The following is a 19,493-nucleotide window of genomic DNA, read 5'->3' on the forward strand; positions in this document are numbered from 1 at the left end:
TCCTGGTAAGAATTTGCAATGTCTCATCCAGTCATCCAGGTTCCTTTTGAACAGTGTCATAGACGTGCTCTGCTTAACATGAACTGGCAGCCCATTCCAAAGACGTGGCAGTCGTTAGGTGACAAATCTCTTCTTCTAGCACATCCTATTCACGTTGCTGGCCATATTTAGGTCCCTGGAATGTGTAGCTCTAGTCCTGTTTGATTTACGGATGTGCAGCAAATTCATTAGGTTTGGGCTGAAGATTGCTCTGTATAGTTATGTTTAAGAAAGCTGGAGAACTAGATACTATATTGTATGTTTTTGGACTTATTAGTTGCAGGATTGTTTTATAGACATCAAGAGCTTATGACCATGTTACAAGAGGCAGGACCTTGCTATCTTACATCACCATCTAGTGTTAGTGTAAGCATGTGCTCAGAGGGCAGAAAACAAAATATCAGGTCAGATATTTTTCCAAAAATATCTTTAGTGGTTGAGGGTCCAGTCAGCATGCCTTCAGGGTCAGAAATGAACACAGGTGTTACGCAACATGCAGCAGTCAGTGAATAAGGGTACATCACCTTGCAACTCATATTCCTCACATTTGTCTGTGTAACATGAAGTAACAGAAATGTTCATTGCAAAATCTTACATTACAACAAGGTGGCACCAGAGAGCACCTAGTAACAATGAAAGACATGCAACCAGGACCAGCAAATTGCCCATTCATCTAGTGGTACATTATTAGGCTTGGAAAGTTAACACTAGTAGTTCACACCCCTTAAACCTACCTTAAATTGTTTTTTTTTTTTTTTGAAGCCATGGACTCATTCCATAATATGATCACAGTGCCAGTAATTTGTCTTTTTGACTTTTAACTTAGTTTTTAATAGGACTTTGCATTTTTGCTGACGTTCAATCACATTTGACCAATGATCTGTTCGACGACCTTCTAGGAGTCAGCTGAAAGTTAGGAAGCCAGAACTTATATCATATCTGTATACTCTATAACAGTTCTATATACACTTATTACACAAGACATAGGTTGGTTGTGTAGTGGACGGGAGAGTGTGAATGACAGCTGTCATCCACCACATCCCTCCCATTCATTGAGTATGCAAAGTGTTTTTTTATGTATTTGGCTCATGCTGTATTCAAGCCCATAATTCAAGAGCAATAACCCTTCTATGAAAACATGAGCAGTAGAAATAAAATTATATATTTGGCTCATATAGTTGCACTATGTAGTTTTAGCCACTCACAAAGCATTGTTTTGTTTATAACTTATCACTCTTACGGCATAACTATTAATATATTTATGAACCTATTTAGAAAAAGACATTCATCTTTTTTTTATTCTGGAAAGTAATATATTAGAACTGCCTGTTTCTAGAATCTTAAGTAATTTAAATGATTTCATGTGATTCCTGGAGCTTTTTCCCCAATCCTCCCCTGTGAATGTGCTTCTGCTCAAATGAACATTAGTGGTGAATAAATAACAATGAGTGAATAAATTTTAGATTGACAAGCAGCACTAGAAGAGAGGTATTTTCTGCGCTTTTCAATTAATGAGTTTCACACTGTGGCCATCTGGCACAAAAGGGCTCACTGCATTGTGATTCACAAACCAGGATGTCTTTGAGCTGCAACCTGACATTTTAAGAAATTCAAAATGCAAGCCTTTGTGGGACGAATAACATTGTCCTGAATTCAGTCATTGTCAAAATTCTGAATGCAACTCAAATTAACATCTGATATATCAAAGTAGTACTTGTCAATGATTTCATCACCATTGCTAACATTCTGCAATCATTTTTAGAATCGACATTTACAGGAAATAGAAGTCCAAAGGGTTATTTGAAGAGGAAAAAAAAATCATTCTTCAAGTAATGCAAAATTTATGTTTCTAATAAAAGAAAAACTATTAACATTAAATTATGTTACAGTAACAAGTAAGGATACATTTGAGGCATTTGACAAAACTGTATACTGAGAGTTTCTTAAAACATTTTGCAAAAATAACATCTCTTAAATTATAGCCTTCACATTAGCCTCTGAAGTTTAAATAATTGTCTGTACAAAAATGCTGAACAGCTTTCAGATTAATAATAATGTTTTCTTCATTGTTGTTCATGTCTGACATTCTCGATGTCATTGATTTATGAAAATATCAGATACGTGAACAAAATTCAGTCCAGCTTATTTTACTGGGGGCATCTTGTTTGTATTGCTAAAAGCTTTATTTTTAGTTGTTCGTTTGTTTGGTCAATTGGTTGGTTGTTAATCAGGTGAGTAGACTAGTCCAGGATCCCTGTTTAGCAACGACTCGGGCATAAGGCAATAATTTAATACATTATTCAATATTAATATATCCTTGTCACACAGTTACATAGGTTACATTTACAAGCATGGGTTACAAAAAAAAAATCCTTGATTCCTGCCTTTCTAAGCTAGTATAGTCCAGTTTTCAGGCTAGTGCTGAATTCAGCGATGTGATACTAGTTTCTGAGTTGCCCATACCATACTTGGATAGAAGGAAGTTTCTGTGTTCACCTGTGAGAGAGGGAAGCTTTGAGCAACCTATCTGTCCCTAGAGGAGTGGTTCCAGCCCAGAAGTTAGTAGTTTTTTGGCCATTTTGGGCTAATTTCTATCTCTTTCATTTCCCTATTATAAAAAATGTGTTTGCACGGTTTTGCACACCAGGCAGTGCTGGTTAGCTATGGTTAAATTATTCCCGGCTCCACTAAGTCTCCTCTTCAGTTTTTCCCTTGAAACTAGTCTAACTCTCATCGTAAGCACTCATAAAGCATCTTACAGCCCAGCACTTGCTCAGACCTAATAGCAAGTACTAATATACCCTGACAATGATTGCCCAGCAGGGCAAAGCTCTTTATTCACCTCTCACCAACCAAGCGACTAAGTATTATTCAGGCATGACCAAAGGGCAACTTCAGGTGCACTCTCCAGTCCAGCTGGTGAAACTGGGTATCCTGAAGCAATGTTACAACTTCCTCATGTACACAGACAATCCCCTTCTCCTACCACAAAAGACTAACATATGTGAGAGATGCAATTATAGAGCTAAACTGGAAGCTAAGCTGTCTCCACCCAAGACTGGAACAGACAGCCAAGAGAGAAGGTTGGCACTTGCACCACAACTCCAGCTGCACACAGACCTACTAAAACAGCACTGGCAAAAAATACACATAAATACACAAAATCATACTCGGAGGCTCTAAATAAAATCCTGCAAAAGCATCAGAGACCTCCAAAGCAGACACCTAAACAACATGCACTTCCCGTCACAAACCAGGTAACATAAAACACAAAATCAGTGTGCCGCACAATCACAGCCATTAAGGCGAAATGACATACCTAACACAATAGTAATAGGTGACTCTATAGTCAGGCACACTGACATCCCACTCACTAGGCTGGACAAGCAGAAGGTTACTGTTAGCTGCCTGTCAGGAGCCAGAATCCACCACATAACACAAGCACTCAGGTCACTCCAGAACAAGTACAAATATGACTCTGTCATTGTTCATGTTGGTGTGAATGACCTAAGATGTACCTCCCTGGACTACATGAAAAGAGACATGGAAGAGGTCTCTGATCATGTAGCCCAGGTTGGTATGACCCTGACCCTGAGTAGCATCCTGCCCTCACCAAGAATACCTCAGTATAAAGAAAAATTATCAATTTCATCAATTGGCTAAGCTTCAAGTGTCATTCAAAGGGGATCCAGTGTCTGTCAGCCTGGGACGACATGCTCATCAAGCCACGTTGCTTCGCAAGAGACGGCTTGCACCTGTCACCCCTAGGCTTTTGAATACTGACCAAGGCCCTTGCTGCCCCCATAAAGCCTTTTTTAGGTAAGGCACAAAAGTCAAACCCACCTCCGTAAAAAGCACAATTAACAAAAAACTGAGGGTTATGCTACTCAATGCCAGGAGTTTAAATCTCAAATTGCATGCGCTCAAAGCACTCCTCAGTATGGAGAACATCAACATCTGTGCAGTAAATGAAACCTGGTTCAAGGCTCCAGAGAGCACCCCAGCACTACTGGGCTACAACTCGTACCACATGTTTCGGCCACAGAACATGGACCAAAACACAAAAGTAGGGAGTGTATCCATATTCATAAAGGACACCTACACCTCCAGGTTAGTGGCATAGCATGATACCTCTGAGATCATCCATGTGCAACTAACATCGGGCAAATCTGCAATGCAAATTGTGACCTGCTACAGATCACCCTCTATGACCCAGGACCACCACTCCACCTTTCTGGAGACACTGGAAAACATGAAGGTCCTACAGAACACCCTGATATTGGGCGATTTCAATTATCCTACCATTCACTGGAAAAACTACTCGAGTACAAATTCCCAGGCCGAGCGCTTCCTGGAATTCATCAACTCAAACACCTTGGATCAGCTGATAAACTCCCCTACCAGAGGTAAAAACATATTGGACCTGGTCATCACCAACATGGGCGACCGGTGTTTCACACCGGAGGTCAACGCGTCACTGGTTAGATCAGACCATAATCTAATCACTCTGGATGTCCACAACCCACCACCACCCCCAACTAAGGAAACCACAGTAAAATACTTTTCTAAAGCAAACTTCACCTTACTTAAGATAGAGGTGGTAAGTTTCACAGTCCCCATGCTAAAGGATAATGCTGCTCATGATGCAGAAACCTTTACAAATGCACTCTATGAGCACCTACAAGGATGCATGGATCATGCCATCCCTAGAAAAACCAAGACTCACTCCTCTAAGAGAAGGAAACCAGTTTGGTGGACCCCTGCAATAAACAGGCTATACAATAGAAGGAGGGAACTAGTTCAGAAAAAAGCAAATCCCCAGATGGAAAGACATCCCTGATGAGTATCAGTAAGAAACTAAGGTCCCTCATGAAATCATTCAAGACTAACTTTGAAAGAAAAATAGCCAAGGATTCAAAAGATAAACACAAAGCCTTCTTTAGCTATGTTAAGAATCTAAGTGGCAACTTGCAGATATGCACTGAACTAATGCAAAATAACACAAAATATACTGAACCTACTGAAATTGCCAACATCCTGGCAGATAGATTCAGTGCAAATTTCACCCCCCTCTCACCTCCAAAAGAGCCCACAACAATACTGGAAAAGTGTAGTATCCCAAAAAGCAGAGACGCACAGGTAAAAACAGCCCTTTCAAAGGCCAAACACACAGCATCAATGGGACCAGATGGTGTCCCAGGCTGCGTATTGCACGAACTACAGAACAAAGTAACCCCCCACCTAAACATGCTGTTCAACCTCAGCCTCTCCATAGGCTACATGCCCATAGAATGCTGCACAGCAACGGCTATTCCTCTCCACAAAGGAGGGGCCACAACTGACCCTGGTAACTATCGCCCCATAAGCCTGAATAGCCTGGTCTGCAAGGCTATGGAGCGCATCATCATGGAACTCATTAACAAAGACATTCTTAACCTTCAAACACTTGACCCGACCCAGTTCAGCTTTGTTAAGGGCAGATCATGCCTACTAAATATGGTGGACTTTTTCGAGACAGTCACCAAGGCTATAGATGAGGGAAAGGTGGTTCACACAGCCTATCTTGACCTCGCCAAGGCTTTTGACACCATTCCCTGCACGGGTATTACAGAAAAACCCACCAGTCTGAACATAAACCCCTACATCATGACATGGGTTGCCAACTGGCTTACAGACAGAACTCACACGGTAAGAATTGCAGGCTCCAGGTCCGACTCTAAACCAGTCACAAGTGGTGTCCCACAAGGCTCGGTCCTGGGACCCCCTACTGTTCGGCATATACTTCTCAGAAGTACAGGCAAACACAGGAGGACTATGGCTAACCAAGTTTGCTGATGACTGCAAACTGAGAGTCATAATTGACTCTCTGGCTGACACAGACATCCTCCAAAAGGGCCTTACTGAGATGGACACCTGGTGTCAAAGTCATGGCCTCAAGCTAAATGCCAAAAAATGCATAGTAATCCCATTTGGGAAAAACAAAATACCCACGAATTGCCACATAGGTGGCAGACCCCTTAATACAGAAGAGGTAATAAGAGGTCTGGGGACCCAGATAGATAGTAATCTTTCCTTTGACAATCATATTGCCAAAGTAGTTAGGAAATCCTTCTATGTGGCCCATCTAATTACTAAAGGGTTCACATCTAGAAATAAAAAGGTTATAGTGCTCCTCTACTTGTCACTCATTAGACCCCTCATAGAGTACAATGCCCCATTTAGTATGTACCTCATAAGACACTTACAACAGCTGGAAAGACCACAAAAGTACCTCATCAAGAGGATTACTGGCCTCAAACATATGTCCTATGCAGCTTGACTCCGGCTGTACTCAGTGGCATATTGCTTACTCAGAGGTGATCTCTGCCTGACTTACAAAGCCATGTCCAACTCAGAATTGATGGACATGCTCCACCTAAAGAAATCCAAATCACTGCAAGCCACACTCTCTAGTGAGCTAAACCTCGCCACAACAATAAATAGAACATGCTGGAGGGATAGATTTCTGTCACAGAGACTCCCCATGCTTTGGAACAAAATTCCAAATTACATCAGGCAGAGCCCCTCACTAACACTCTTCAAGAGAAACGTTGACGAGTGGATGGGTAACAGAAAATACACCCCTGGGATCACTTCATTGAGACTGCTTGACAGAGGATCAGTTAATTAATCAATGGGGCGGCGAAAACCGACACACTCTGGCTAGGCTTATTAATGCCCTTGAGCAGATAGCCTGGTACCTACCTATGAACCTATGAACCTACAGTCAAACTGGACTGTATTATATTATATTATTTAAAAACACCTTTTGAACAAGGTTGCTATCTGATAAAATGTGAAGAATTAATCATATATATGTACATATAAAAATATATTACATACCCACATATACATATATGTGTGTGTGTGTGTGTGTATGTATGTCTGTGCGCGCGTGCATGTGTGTGTGTGTGTGTGTGTGTGTGTGTGTGTGTGTGTGTATATATATATATATATATATATATATATATATATATATATATATATATAAAATATTTTATTTCTATATGTATATATGGTTCTCCTCTAAATTATAAAACACTCTTAATGGTGTGATGAAACAATGGCATTAAGAAGTTGGAACATACAGAATACTGAACACTCTAATACTAAAGTTACAAAAGATTGAGAGAGGAAAATAATTTCTTCTCCTATTCTTCACACTAATCCCTCCATAATAATACTCTCAAATTCATCTGAATAGTGGCAGTGTTATGGGAAGGTTTTTATTAAGGTAAAGTATAAGGGGAGTGTTGGTGAAAGGGGCAGCATTAGGGTTTATTTATTTATCCTTTGTTGACTGGATTAGTCCCACTAGGCTAGTAGCATCTTTTCAGGGGAGATCCAAGGTAGTGTTTATAGTATTAGTGAAACTTTGGCCAGGTCATCACAGAATTTCCCCTACTCATAGCACACTGGGACACTATTGATGGTGGTGCATTCAACTTCCTGTTTCCATTCCAGGTATGTAGGTGGCTCAGAGAAACAGGCATAAGTATGAGCTGATGTGTGCAAGAAGAATAAAGTATTGGAGAAGAGGAATGTCAGCATGGAGGTAGTGGATCCTTTAAAACAAAGGAAGTTAAGTGAAGAGGAAGAAAAAGTGGGGTCACCTGCATCAGCGGAGAAGGAAGGAATGAAGGGGACAAAGGAGCAGAAGGTTGTCAGACCTGTACCAGACTCTGAGTGTTTATTCCAGAAGAAGTTGTTCCTGGGAGATGGTTAGAGTCAGCAACGACATATTATTACAGCCCTCCAATCAGGAGAGTTGTGAGATGTTTATTTAAGGGACGAGAGTGAACTGGAGAGTGAGGTGGCAGCTTTGTGGGGGTGAAATAATGGACAAACTAAAAGAGGAGGTAAAAGCAATAGAAGTTAGGAAGAAATCATATGCTCAAAAGGTGAAGGATGGAGAGAAGCGAGTGGAAGAGAAATGAGAGGCGATAAGAAAAACTTTGTGGTAAGGTTGAATAGTAAAGCAGAAAAGGAGCTGAAAAGGTATGGGTCTGGGACTCGGTAATTACAGATCTTGGTATTTCACCTAAGATTGTGAGAGCTGTTGTACATATAAATAAAGAGACATACTGTGATATTTTGTTCAAAACAAGCCAGTATTTGGAGGAATTCTTAGAAAAGTTTGAAAGAAAAGGAAGACTGTAATCCCTGGAATTTGTATGTAATACAATCATTTTTAACAGAGAGACAAAAAAAATAATTATTGTCCAATTTTGCATTGAAGCTAAGAAAGAAGTATTAAAGGATTATTTAAAGACCGTATGTAAAGAAGTGATGGACATTACAAAAATGTATGATGAGATAGGACTATGGATTGGGGGAATTGGGACTTTGGAGTGATTTTGACAATGGAAAATGAAAAATGTATGCACATATCAAGTGTAATAAACGCAGATGGAAATATAGGTTATGTTGAATATAGGGAACAACCAAAACATGTTATTTTTGTGGAAAAGACAATCATTTGATTATCAATTGTGATAAAATAAAATTTGTATTTGTGGGAAGTCAGAGCATGAAGCTAAAAAGTATGATATCATATGTAAAATATGTGGGAGAAAGAGACATGCATGAATGGATTGTGAACAAAATGTAGAAGTTAAAGAGCAAGAACAAATGCATGAATCCATAGATAGGGGTATAGAGAAAGAATGTGAAGAATATAGTGATAATAAAGAAAAAAATTGCAGATAAAAAAGATGAAAATAAGGAAGTGGAAGACTTGTTACAAGAAAGAAGTGAAGCAGAAGATATAAATTGGAGAGTGGTGAGACATAAATCTACCTCTATAGGGAAAGAGTGAATGATAGAAAAAGAATGTTAAAAAGTGTATTCATAAAAGAAAATAAAAGGAAATTGTAACACTTTACCAAAAATAGACTGAGAATCTTAGCCATAAATGTTAATATTATAAAGGAACATTAAAAGAAGAAGAATAGGTATTGTAGAATGTTGTGCATTACTTGAAATACATAGAATTATATTAGAAGATATAAGAATGTTAGCACAAGCAGACAGGTTACAAACAATAAAATTATGGGGTGGGAACATTATTTGGAATACGAGGAAATATACATGTTCAGGTATTGCAATGTTATGTATCAAAGCAATAAAAGTTTTAGATTATACTATGGCAGAGTTAGGTAGAAAATTGTAATAGATATAAGAATGAAAAAATATGTGTATAGAATTATATAGCAATAAACCACGCCTGGGTGTGGGCAATGTTGGATTTACCCACGGTTGGTGTGGTTTGGTCACGAGGGCAAAGCCCGAGTGGCCAAACAAAGACAACCGTGGGTAAATCCAGCATTACCCACACCCAGAAATGGGTTATTGTTATCATACAATGACATTATTTAATTAAAAAAATACTTATTTTCTTAAATAATGGCATTGTATAATGCCTCCATGCTGCCCTTCCACAGCTGTCTGGTATTCTGTGGCATTTCTGATGTACTGCGCATGCGTATGCTTACGCAGTACATCAGAGCTGTGGGTGGAAGCAACAGAGAAAGCAAGATCTGCGTTGCTTTTTACAAAGTGTCTCGCTATGTTAAAGGAGTTTAACATAGCGAGACAGCTTTCAAAAAAGCAACGGAAAATCTTCATTACTTTTTATAAAGCTGTCTCGCTATGTTAAACCCATTTAACATAGCGAGACAGCTTTAAAAAAAGCAACGCAGAAATGAAGATCTCCGTTACTTCTTTTAAAGCTGTCTCACTATGTTAAACTCCTTTAACATAGCGAGACAGTGTCTAAACAGCAACGGAGATCTTGCGTTCTCTGTTGCTGTAAAAAAAAAGACTTATACTAATGGAAAAAGTCCGGGCGACCGGGCCTTCTTCCATTAGTATAAGTCTGATTTCCAATGTCCACACTGACCAATCAGCATGCATGTTTTGGAATATTAATGGGGGGTTGTTGTATAATTGCAATTTATGCATAAGCTATGATGAAAGAAAGAGAAGCAATGTGGTGGATAAGCTTTAAAGAAAAATATCAAAGGTGTTTTTACAAGATCAAGTAATGAGAAAGTTGAAAGAAAAAGTAAAATATAAGTGACTAAGTCAGGAGATGTTTAAAGATGTAATAGAAAATGAGATAATTATTTCTGAAAAGGATAAGAAGATATATGAAATGAATTAAAAGAAGATAAAAAATGTTGTGTAAGCAAAGATATTTTTTACAGGGAAGAAAAGAAAAGGTGGCACCGTATTTAAATAAGATTGTTAGAGAAAATGGGAGAATAGGAAGGGTACTTAAAAATAATGAAGGAGAGAGAGTGAATATGCAAAAACAAATACCTGAGGTATTAAGGAATTATCCATATAAAAGAAATATATATGTTCCAGAATGGATGAATGGTGTAGCACCAACAAAAATGATAAACAAATGCAATGAAAAAGGTGATACACTGGCACACAGTGAAAGGTGAAAATAAAATCACTGTTTAACAAAAAGGTTATAATGCTTTCACAACTAAAAAGTCACTTCATCAGGCCATAAAATACAATCAGAAAAAGGCTCCTAAATCTTAAATCACAGCCAACAGGAAATTCACATTCAGAAACTATATAACCAATTGTATCAACATTGTGATTCAAATACAGTGTATCTAAAGGTAAATACACATTTATAGACACTGCATTAAAAAGAAAAAAAAAACTAACTTTAAACTATATGGCTAAATGACATGATCTCAAAACAAGTCAAAAATAGACCATGCCATTAAGACCAGGTTTCTTATCTGGTGTAAATTTTATGATCCAATGCAATTCAGATATATCCATGTCATTAATTAAATCTTCTAGCTGAGGGTTCTTCTTCAATGTTTCAATAACCAAAAACTTAAAACCATGTGCAGAGCCTTCACTTCCAACATGTTTGGCCAAGGCATTAGTACTATTCAGTACTCAAATATTATAAGCATGCACTCTAATCTGCTCATTTAAAGTTCTATTAGTTTTCCCTATATAGAGTAGTATGTGAGTACAGTTCTGTACCAGTAGTGTAATATACACATAACATATATTTCTAATACTTTTGGTAACACAAGTAATTGCTGGCATTCACAAATGACATATAAATATTTACAAAATTCCAGATAGCTGGGCTGGCACTATTTCCCTTGTGTCACACTTGTAAATATTGTATAAGGTGAAAATAATGTCTATAAGTTGTAGTGACAATAAAGGGGTCTATATCACATTATCAAAATTCCAAAATGTCAAACACCATAAGCTCGACCTTGGAATCTCGAAATGTGATATACTTGAATGATCAGAACAGCAATTTTTTTCCAAGGGAAAAAATTTGCTGTTCCGAGAATACACACACACAGCACAAGCACACCAAAATACATAATACACACATACACACTTTACAGAACCCTACACTAAACCGTACATGCACTACTAGCTATCCACTTACCTTAACCCAACCCTAACCCTAAGGTCCCTAACTAACACGCACTCACCTTACCTGCTCCCTAACCCTAAGGTCCCTAACTATTGCACATTCACCTTACCCGCTCCCTAACCCTAAGGTCCCTAACTATCACACACTCACCTTACCCACTCCCTATCCCTAAGGTCCCTAACTATCACACACTCACCTTACCTCGGTCCATTCACACACTTACCTTAACCCGGTCCATCACCTTCACACCACATTTGAGGAAATAGCGAAGCAGCAGAAATGGCTCACTGAATACTTTCCCTAGGAAAATATTCAGTGTTCTGCAGCTTTGCTATTTTAAGCATTCGCTGAATAGGGGTCGATATTATAACATTTTAAGACTTCGATGTTATAATATAGACCCCAATAAAGAGCCCCTACTCTTTTAAGTGGAAATGCTGAATGAGGTAACACTTCCTGCTTCCATTTTGAGCATGAAGGTAGCTCAGAGAAGCAGGGAGAACTATGGAGATCAGCGGTAATGCTGTTAATGGTGTTGACATAGAAGTAGTTAGACACAAAATAAGTTGAGCCTTATCAACAGATGTTATGGTAAGAAGAAAGAGGATCGGAGCCAGAGGGCAAATTCAGGTGAGAAAGAGATAGCACAAGGAGAGATACAAGTGTCCGGGCCTTCACAGGATATAGAACTGATTTTTCTAAAGAAGCTTGTCAAGGAAGATGCTGAGTCACAGCAGGTATTTATTGTTACAACCCTTCAGTTGGAAGGGTTGTGGAATGTATATTTAAAAGACTTAACTGAACAGACTGAACCAGAAAGTGAGAATGCAGTGTTATGGGGTGAAACAATGGAGAGGATACAAGAAGAAGAAGAAGTGGGAGATACAAAGGGGAGAAAGGAAGAAGACATACCCACAAACCACGAGAGAAGGAGAAAGAAAGGAAAGAAAGAAAATAGAGGTACAAAAGAAGACGCATTGTATAAGAATAAGTAGTAAGAAGGAGAAAGAACTGGATTGGTATGACATCTGGGATATTTTCACACAGAGAGGTAAGAGCATTTATTCATGTTAATAAAGACTCCTTTTGTGGCATTTTTTAATTATGACAGTTTATGGAAAGGTTTTTAGGACAATATGAAGAAAAAAATAATAATCCTTGGAATTTATATGTAGTGCAAATTTATTATACAGAGACAAAAAGAAAATGTATGTACAATTTCAAACTGAAGTAAGAAAAGCACTATTAAGAGACTATTTAAAGACTGTTTGCAAGGATGTCAAGGATATTATATAAAGATATATAACAACTGAGATTTATGGACTGGAGGGTAGGAATTTGTTGCTGTATTGCAAATGAAAAATGAAAGTATAATGCATATACCTAGTATAAAAATGTGGATAGAAATAGAAGGTTTGTGAAATATTGGGGGCAACAAAATATATGTTTTTTGTGGTAAAATTATCATTTAATCAGTAATTGTAATAAGAGTAAGTGTTATATTTCTGGAAAATCAAGTCATGTAACAAAGAAATGTGAACTGAAATGTATAAAATGTGAATGAACAGGGCACTCATGGATGGATTGTGAAGAAAGTGTGGAGGAAAAAAGGGGAGAGAAAGATGAACATGTACAAGCAATATAGAGATGGAACAAGAGGTAAAGAATGAAAACACAAAAGTAGAGAATAACAAACATAGAACAGATGATAGATATAATAAGAGAGATAAAGAAAGGAAAGAAGAGACAATCAATTCTAGTGAAGATGGTGATGCTAATTGGGTGATTCTATTCGGAAATGAGTTAAAGATAGAAAATGTAAATACAAGAATACAGGTTCGAGAGAAAATAAAAAAAGGCAAAGGATGTCAAAATTAAATAACTATATAAAAGTGAGAATTGTTGCTATAACTGTGGATAGTATAAAGAATGTTAAAAGAAATAAAAATTAGAATGTGCATTCAGCTTGGTATAGATATTATCATATTGTTAGATACTAGAACTTTAATAGAAGGAGAGATATGACAAGGGAACGAATTGTGGGAGGGAGAGGTTACTTGGAATTTAGGAGAGGATACATGTTCAGGTATAGGAATTTTAAGTTGAAACTCAAAAGAGATGTTGGATTATACATTAGAAATATTATGTAGAATGATAGTATTACATGTGAGATAGAAGAAACGTAAATATAATTATCAAAGTATATGCATATGTTACACAAAAAGAAAGGGAGAAGATGTTTAAAATTATTCTTAATTATGTTACTATTAATATGCAAATAATACTGGTAGGGTATTTCAACTTTGACTTAAGAAAAGAAAAAAGAAGAGACAGATGTTAAAGTAATTTCAGAAATCCTAAAATGTAGAAAATTATATTCATGGGCTAACAAACATTGGCTGTACAAAGGGAATTTAAGAACAGAAGTTGATGATGTCATGAATTCTGAAAGTTTGAAAATATTATATAAATGTATAAAAGTAATAGCTTTTCAGTTCATGCTGCAATTTGCATAGAGATACAATAAAAAGAAAAAGGATACATAAAAATAAGTATAGATTTTAAAAGAATAATTGAAACAGAGTTAAATGAAGAAGTTAGAGAATAATTATACAACTAAGTAAAGATCATATAGATATGAGAAAGATTTACAAGAACTGGACAAGTTGAATGATACATTTTAAAGAAAAATATAAAACGAGTGTTTTAGAATGGCAAAAGGTAAAAAGAATACTGGAAAAACACAGTTATAAAGGCATTAGTCATCATTTAAAAATATAATAGGAGAAGGAGTAAATAAATCTTGAAAGAGAAAAAAGGTGTATGACATGAATCAGGAAAAAATAAAAGAAAAATGGTGTTTAAACAAAGATATTCTTTACAAGGAAGGAAAGAGGAAGTGGCTCCATATTTAAATAAAGTAAAATAAAATAAAAGAGTAATAAGGGACATAAGAAAAGAAAATGGAGACATAGTTAAGATTCAGAAAGAAATAATGCATGTTATAAAAGATTATATAAGTAAAACATTTTCAAAATATAAAGTGGAAAGAGAATATAAATGGAGAGTGAAGGGATTAAAAAGATAATGAGACACTAGAAAAGAACATAACTATAGAAGAGATGGAAGTTGTTTTAAAGACATTAAATATGGAATCAGCTACAAGACTGGATGGAATTAAATATTTAATGTACAAACATATGATAGATTGGAAGAAGAAATGTTTCTTAGAAGTGTTAAATGAATGATTAGAAAAAGGGGTTGAGGATGAAAATATATGCATTGGAGCTATGAAATTTACATGGAAAAATGAGAGAAAGAAGAAAAAAGCAATTAGAAACTGATAGTGTTGAAATTGTAGACTATGAGTTATTTATGGAAATAGCAAAGAAGAAAATGGAAAGCAAAGTGAATAAGTTATTGAATGAAACAGTATTTGGGAAAAAAGGCAAAAGGGAGCCAAGAACTTCTGATGATAATAAGGGAAATGGTAGATGATGTAATAAATATAGATTCAGAACTTAAAATCTCTGCAGCAGATATCTGTAAAGCATTTGATAAGATACAGCACAAAACTTTATTGGCGATTTTAAAACAGTATAAGTAGTAACATAATTAATATATTGGTTTCAGTGTATAAGAAGAATAAAGTGAAATTATTAATAAATGGCTGGTTAAGTGAAGATACAGAAATAAGAAGTGATATAAGACAGGGTTGTTCAGTGAGCAGTATATTAATTGCATAGATTATGAATGTGGTTGTTAATGAGATAAATGTAACTTTGAGGGTAAAATCATCATACAAAAGAAGGAATTCAGGTGCCAATGATGATTTCTTTCACCTATAATTTAGTGCTAATTACAGAAAATGAAAAATGGACAAAGGTAGCTGTGAAGAGTGATGGTCCCACCACTGCCAACCAACACCTGATGCGTGATGGTCATACTACTGCCAACCAATATGTGACAACCCCTTTCTTGGTCAGTAATCAAGGAGCCTGAATCCTCACCATTGACAATGGAGAGGGATGTGCACTTGGAATACAAATGGATACACTCAGTAGTTCCAGATGCAGACCTCTCTGCATCAAGCACAATTTGCCTTAAGAGCACACAGGGATCTCACTCATTCCAGGGTCTGGATCTCTCTATATGTCTCCCTTCAGGTCCCCAGTAAGACTCCCCACTTATACAGCTGTAGGGTTAGGTCCTCAGCCAAGTGTCCAAACCAAGACCTCCAGTACCCTCTCTGTAAGCCCAGTGCTTGGTATCCCTCCTCCAAGTAGCTGACTCACTCACATGCACAGACACACACCTGGGAAAGGCTGGCACAGGTTTACCTGCTGTATCTCCTTCTGCTCAGAGTATAAGGCAGTTATCACCACCACCAGATACTCCACAATCAACTACTCTAAGGCCATTTAACAGAGGGTGTCCAATTATACTGTGTAATATTAATGCTAATACAAATGGTAGTAGTTGACCAAGATGGCTAGACCTTCTGGAGTGGCCAATTCAGAGTCACCAAATAAATATAAGCACTCTAAAATGTTAAATACTTTTTACAAGGATCAGTCACAGTAAAAGTTTAAATATATTTAATGATAAATAATAAAAGCACATGAAAATACGGAATATATATTCACAGTAAACCACAGTGTTCAAATCACATTAAATATTGAAAATAATACTGACGGACAGACTCATACTACTAAAGAAAACAATCTCTAAACTAAGCTTCACTATTTTCATGACTGAGTCTAGGAGAATTACTATTCCATAATAACTTACTTGATAGAGCAAGGCATAATTAAATACTTTCAAGTATTTAATTAAATACTTTCAAGTCAGGTTCCCCAAAACAGAATACACTACCCTCAGATTACTCCCTGTAAAATATAATATCCATGATGGTTAGCAGAATGACCTCATCTGGTCGCCTGGCTCTAGGTTCTCACAGTAACCCCCTTTGAAGCTGAAACAGGAATTTAACATAGATAACTACAATACACATCTTAAATGTTTATGGCAGAGCTTGGGGCTTCCCCTCTTTTTACTGAGCTAAAGAACAAAGGCTTCTTCTCCAGTCCTATTCAGCACTATGGGGTAACATTTTAATGATTTAACAGCTCATTTGCATTTCCCTTATTTTACTTAAAGTAAGCTAGTTGGTTAATGTTTGCTGTCCCAATGTCCTCTATTAAATCACATGCATTTAATTCAGTTGCAATAATACATGCACATTTCTTTTCATTCCAGCAGGGTGCACAGTTGATACATTTTAACACAAGCAAACCTCACAAATAAATTTTCAGCAGAAGCATCTGCACAAATCAGTTTGATATACAAATGACATATAATTATTTAAAAAATTCCAGCTATCTGTGTTGGCACAAGTGATATATCCACTGCCCTATTTCTCCTGGCATGGCTGGCAGTACCTCCTATCATCACAGTAGTGATCAGGAATTTTAACCAAGAATTAAAATGTATTGGTTTAGGTATAAATAAGGAAACATGCAAAGGATTAAGAACATTAGGGAAAATAGGAGGATTTTAGTTCATTAGAGAAAAGATAGAAAGGTAGGTAGCATTTGATAATGAGCAACAGAGAATATGATTCAAAAATTAAGGAAGACATGTTTATTTTGGAGAACTTACAAGATGGCATTTAGGAAAAAAGTATGTTTAATTAATACTGTTATATTAGGTGAAACAGCATATTTAGCAAGTGTATGGTTCATGCAAAGTATGAGAAAGATTTATTAGTTACAGTGGTGTCATTTATATGGGGTTCAAGATTAAACTTGGTTAAAAGAGGAATACTCTTTGTTAAGCAAGAAGGAGGATTGGGTTTAATTAATCCTATTGTTTATACAGCGTCACTGAAGTTATATAAAGTGTTGACGTAGTTAAAAGAAAAAGATAAAGGACTGAAACTGGTAATAATGAGAGAAAAAACATAACCTGAACATCTACCTGAAATCAGCTGGATGTATAAGTGAATTTAAGTACACTTTTATCTGCTCTTTTGCTTATAGTACTGTATTTAATTTATATATTTGTGTTTTTCACTGAATATTAACTCAACTGAAGTTGTGGTTGTCTCTCTACAGTTAATTCCTCATGTACCCTCCCTGTTCTTGTTTTGGTGTTAATGTTGGTGGCTTTGAAACTGCCCGCCCCTCTTGTAGATTTGTATTTGGATACTCCATCTGGGCCAATCTCATTTGCTCACTCAACTGAGTGCAGTGAGATCATATTCTGATTTCAGGCCCTCCTACTGTGTACAAAGAGAGCATTTGAGAAGGACAACCCCTGTAGCCTCTCAATCCTGCTCTGTTCCCTGCCTCAAAAAAAAAAAAAAAAAAAAAAAAAAAAAAAATATATATATATATATATATATATATATATATATATATATATATATATATATTATTCAGCTGCTCTTACTGTAACTGTCTTAGTTGCTCTTCTGCGTGCTGTTATCTGTTCAGTCGCTCTTACTCTGCACTTATTACTGCTTGTTAGTATTCTTCTAATGTATTGCCTTCTGCACTTGTTTTTTAGTCATTTGTTAATTTAATTGCATTTACTTGAACTGTATTTGCCGTGGTGTTGCTACACACTCGGGTGTGCTGGCCTTACAATTTGAATTGTATTTACTGCTGTTTTAACTGCTTTTCTATAAAAGAAAAAAATTCTAAGCTTGTTTTATGCCTTTCCTGTAACTAGTCAAGTCCAGATACAGACTTGCTGTATCCAGGACTGTTGGTAAGCTTCTGAGCTCCTCAAGCCTTTCTGTGTTGGAGGGAAGCCTTCTAGCTTATCAGTGGGAGAAGTAAGCACTAGGTAGCCTATCCTCCATTGGAAGAGTGAGTACTGGCCCAGAAATTGTAGTTTATTTGGCCATTTGGGCAGTTTTCCTTCTCTTTCAACTTGCTGGCTTAAAAGCCTATCTTTGTACTTGTTCCATGCCTTTCCTGTAACTAGTCTAGTCCAGGTACAGATTTGCTGTATCCAGGGCTCTTTGTAAGCTTCTGTGCCCCCCAAGCCTTTCTGTGTTGGAGGGAAGCATTCTAGCTTATCAGTGGGAGTGGTAAGCATTAGGTAGCTTGTCTATCATGAGAGGAGAGGTTCTTGGCCCAGAAATTGTAGTTTATTGACCATTTTGGGCAGATTGTCCTTCTCTTTCAACTTTCTGGTTTAAAAGACCACATCTGTGCTTGTTACAAATCTTTCCTGTAACTAACCTACTGGGTAGCACTAGAAAGCCTTAAACTGATACAAGCCTTCTAGCTTAGAAGAGAGACTTTGGAGTGATTAAGTATCAGTTTTCTGTGCTTTCTTGCTGTACTTAACTGTTTTCCGCCTAAACACAGATTTTCCAGTGTTTATTGTGATTTAAAAGCTTGTTTTTTTCACATATTGTACTTATTTGTCTGCCTGCACTTTAAACAAGTTGTTTTTCGTTTAAATAATTTGTTTAACTGTTGTAGGCTACACACTAAAGTGTGATAGCCTTTTCTGATCATTTGTAGTCGTTTAAAGCTGTTTTAAGTGCATTTTTTACTGTTTTTGCCTTATCTTTTCAAAAAAACAACCCCCCCCCCCCCAAAAAAAAAATTCCTTGTTTCCTGCCTTTCTAAGCTAGTATAGTTCAGTTTTCAGGCTAGTGCTGAATTCAGGGATGTGATACTAGTTTCTGAGTTGCCCATACCTTACTTGGATAGAAGTAAGTTTCTCTGTTCACCTGTGAGAGAGGGGAGCTTTGAGCAACCTATCTGTCCCTGGAGGAGTGTTTCCAGCCCAGAAGTTAGTAGTTTATTGACCATTTTGGGCTAATTTCTATCTCTTTCATTTCCCTACTAAAAAACACATCCACATGGTTTTGCGCACCGGGCAGTGCCGGATAGCTACAGTTAAATTATTCCCCGCTCCACTAAGTCTCTTCATTTTTTCCCTTGAAACTAGCCTA

This window comes from Protopterus annectens, chromosome 1.part1 (genome assembly GCF_019279795.1).
Source record: "Protopterus annectens isolate FY-2018-M chromosome 1.part1, PAN1.0, whole genome shotgun sequence".
NCBI lineage: Eukaryota > Metazoa > Chordata > Ceratodontiformes > Protopteridae > Protopterus > Protopterus annectens.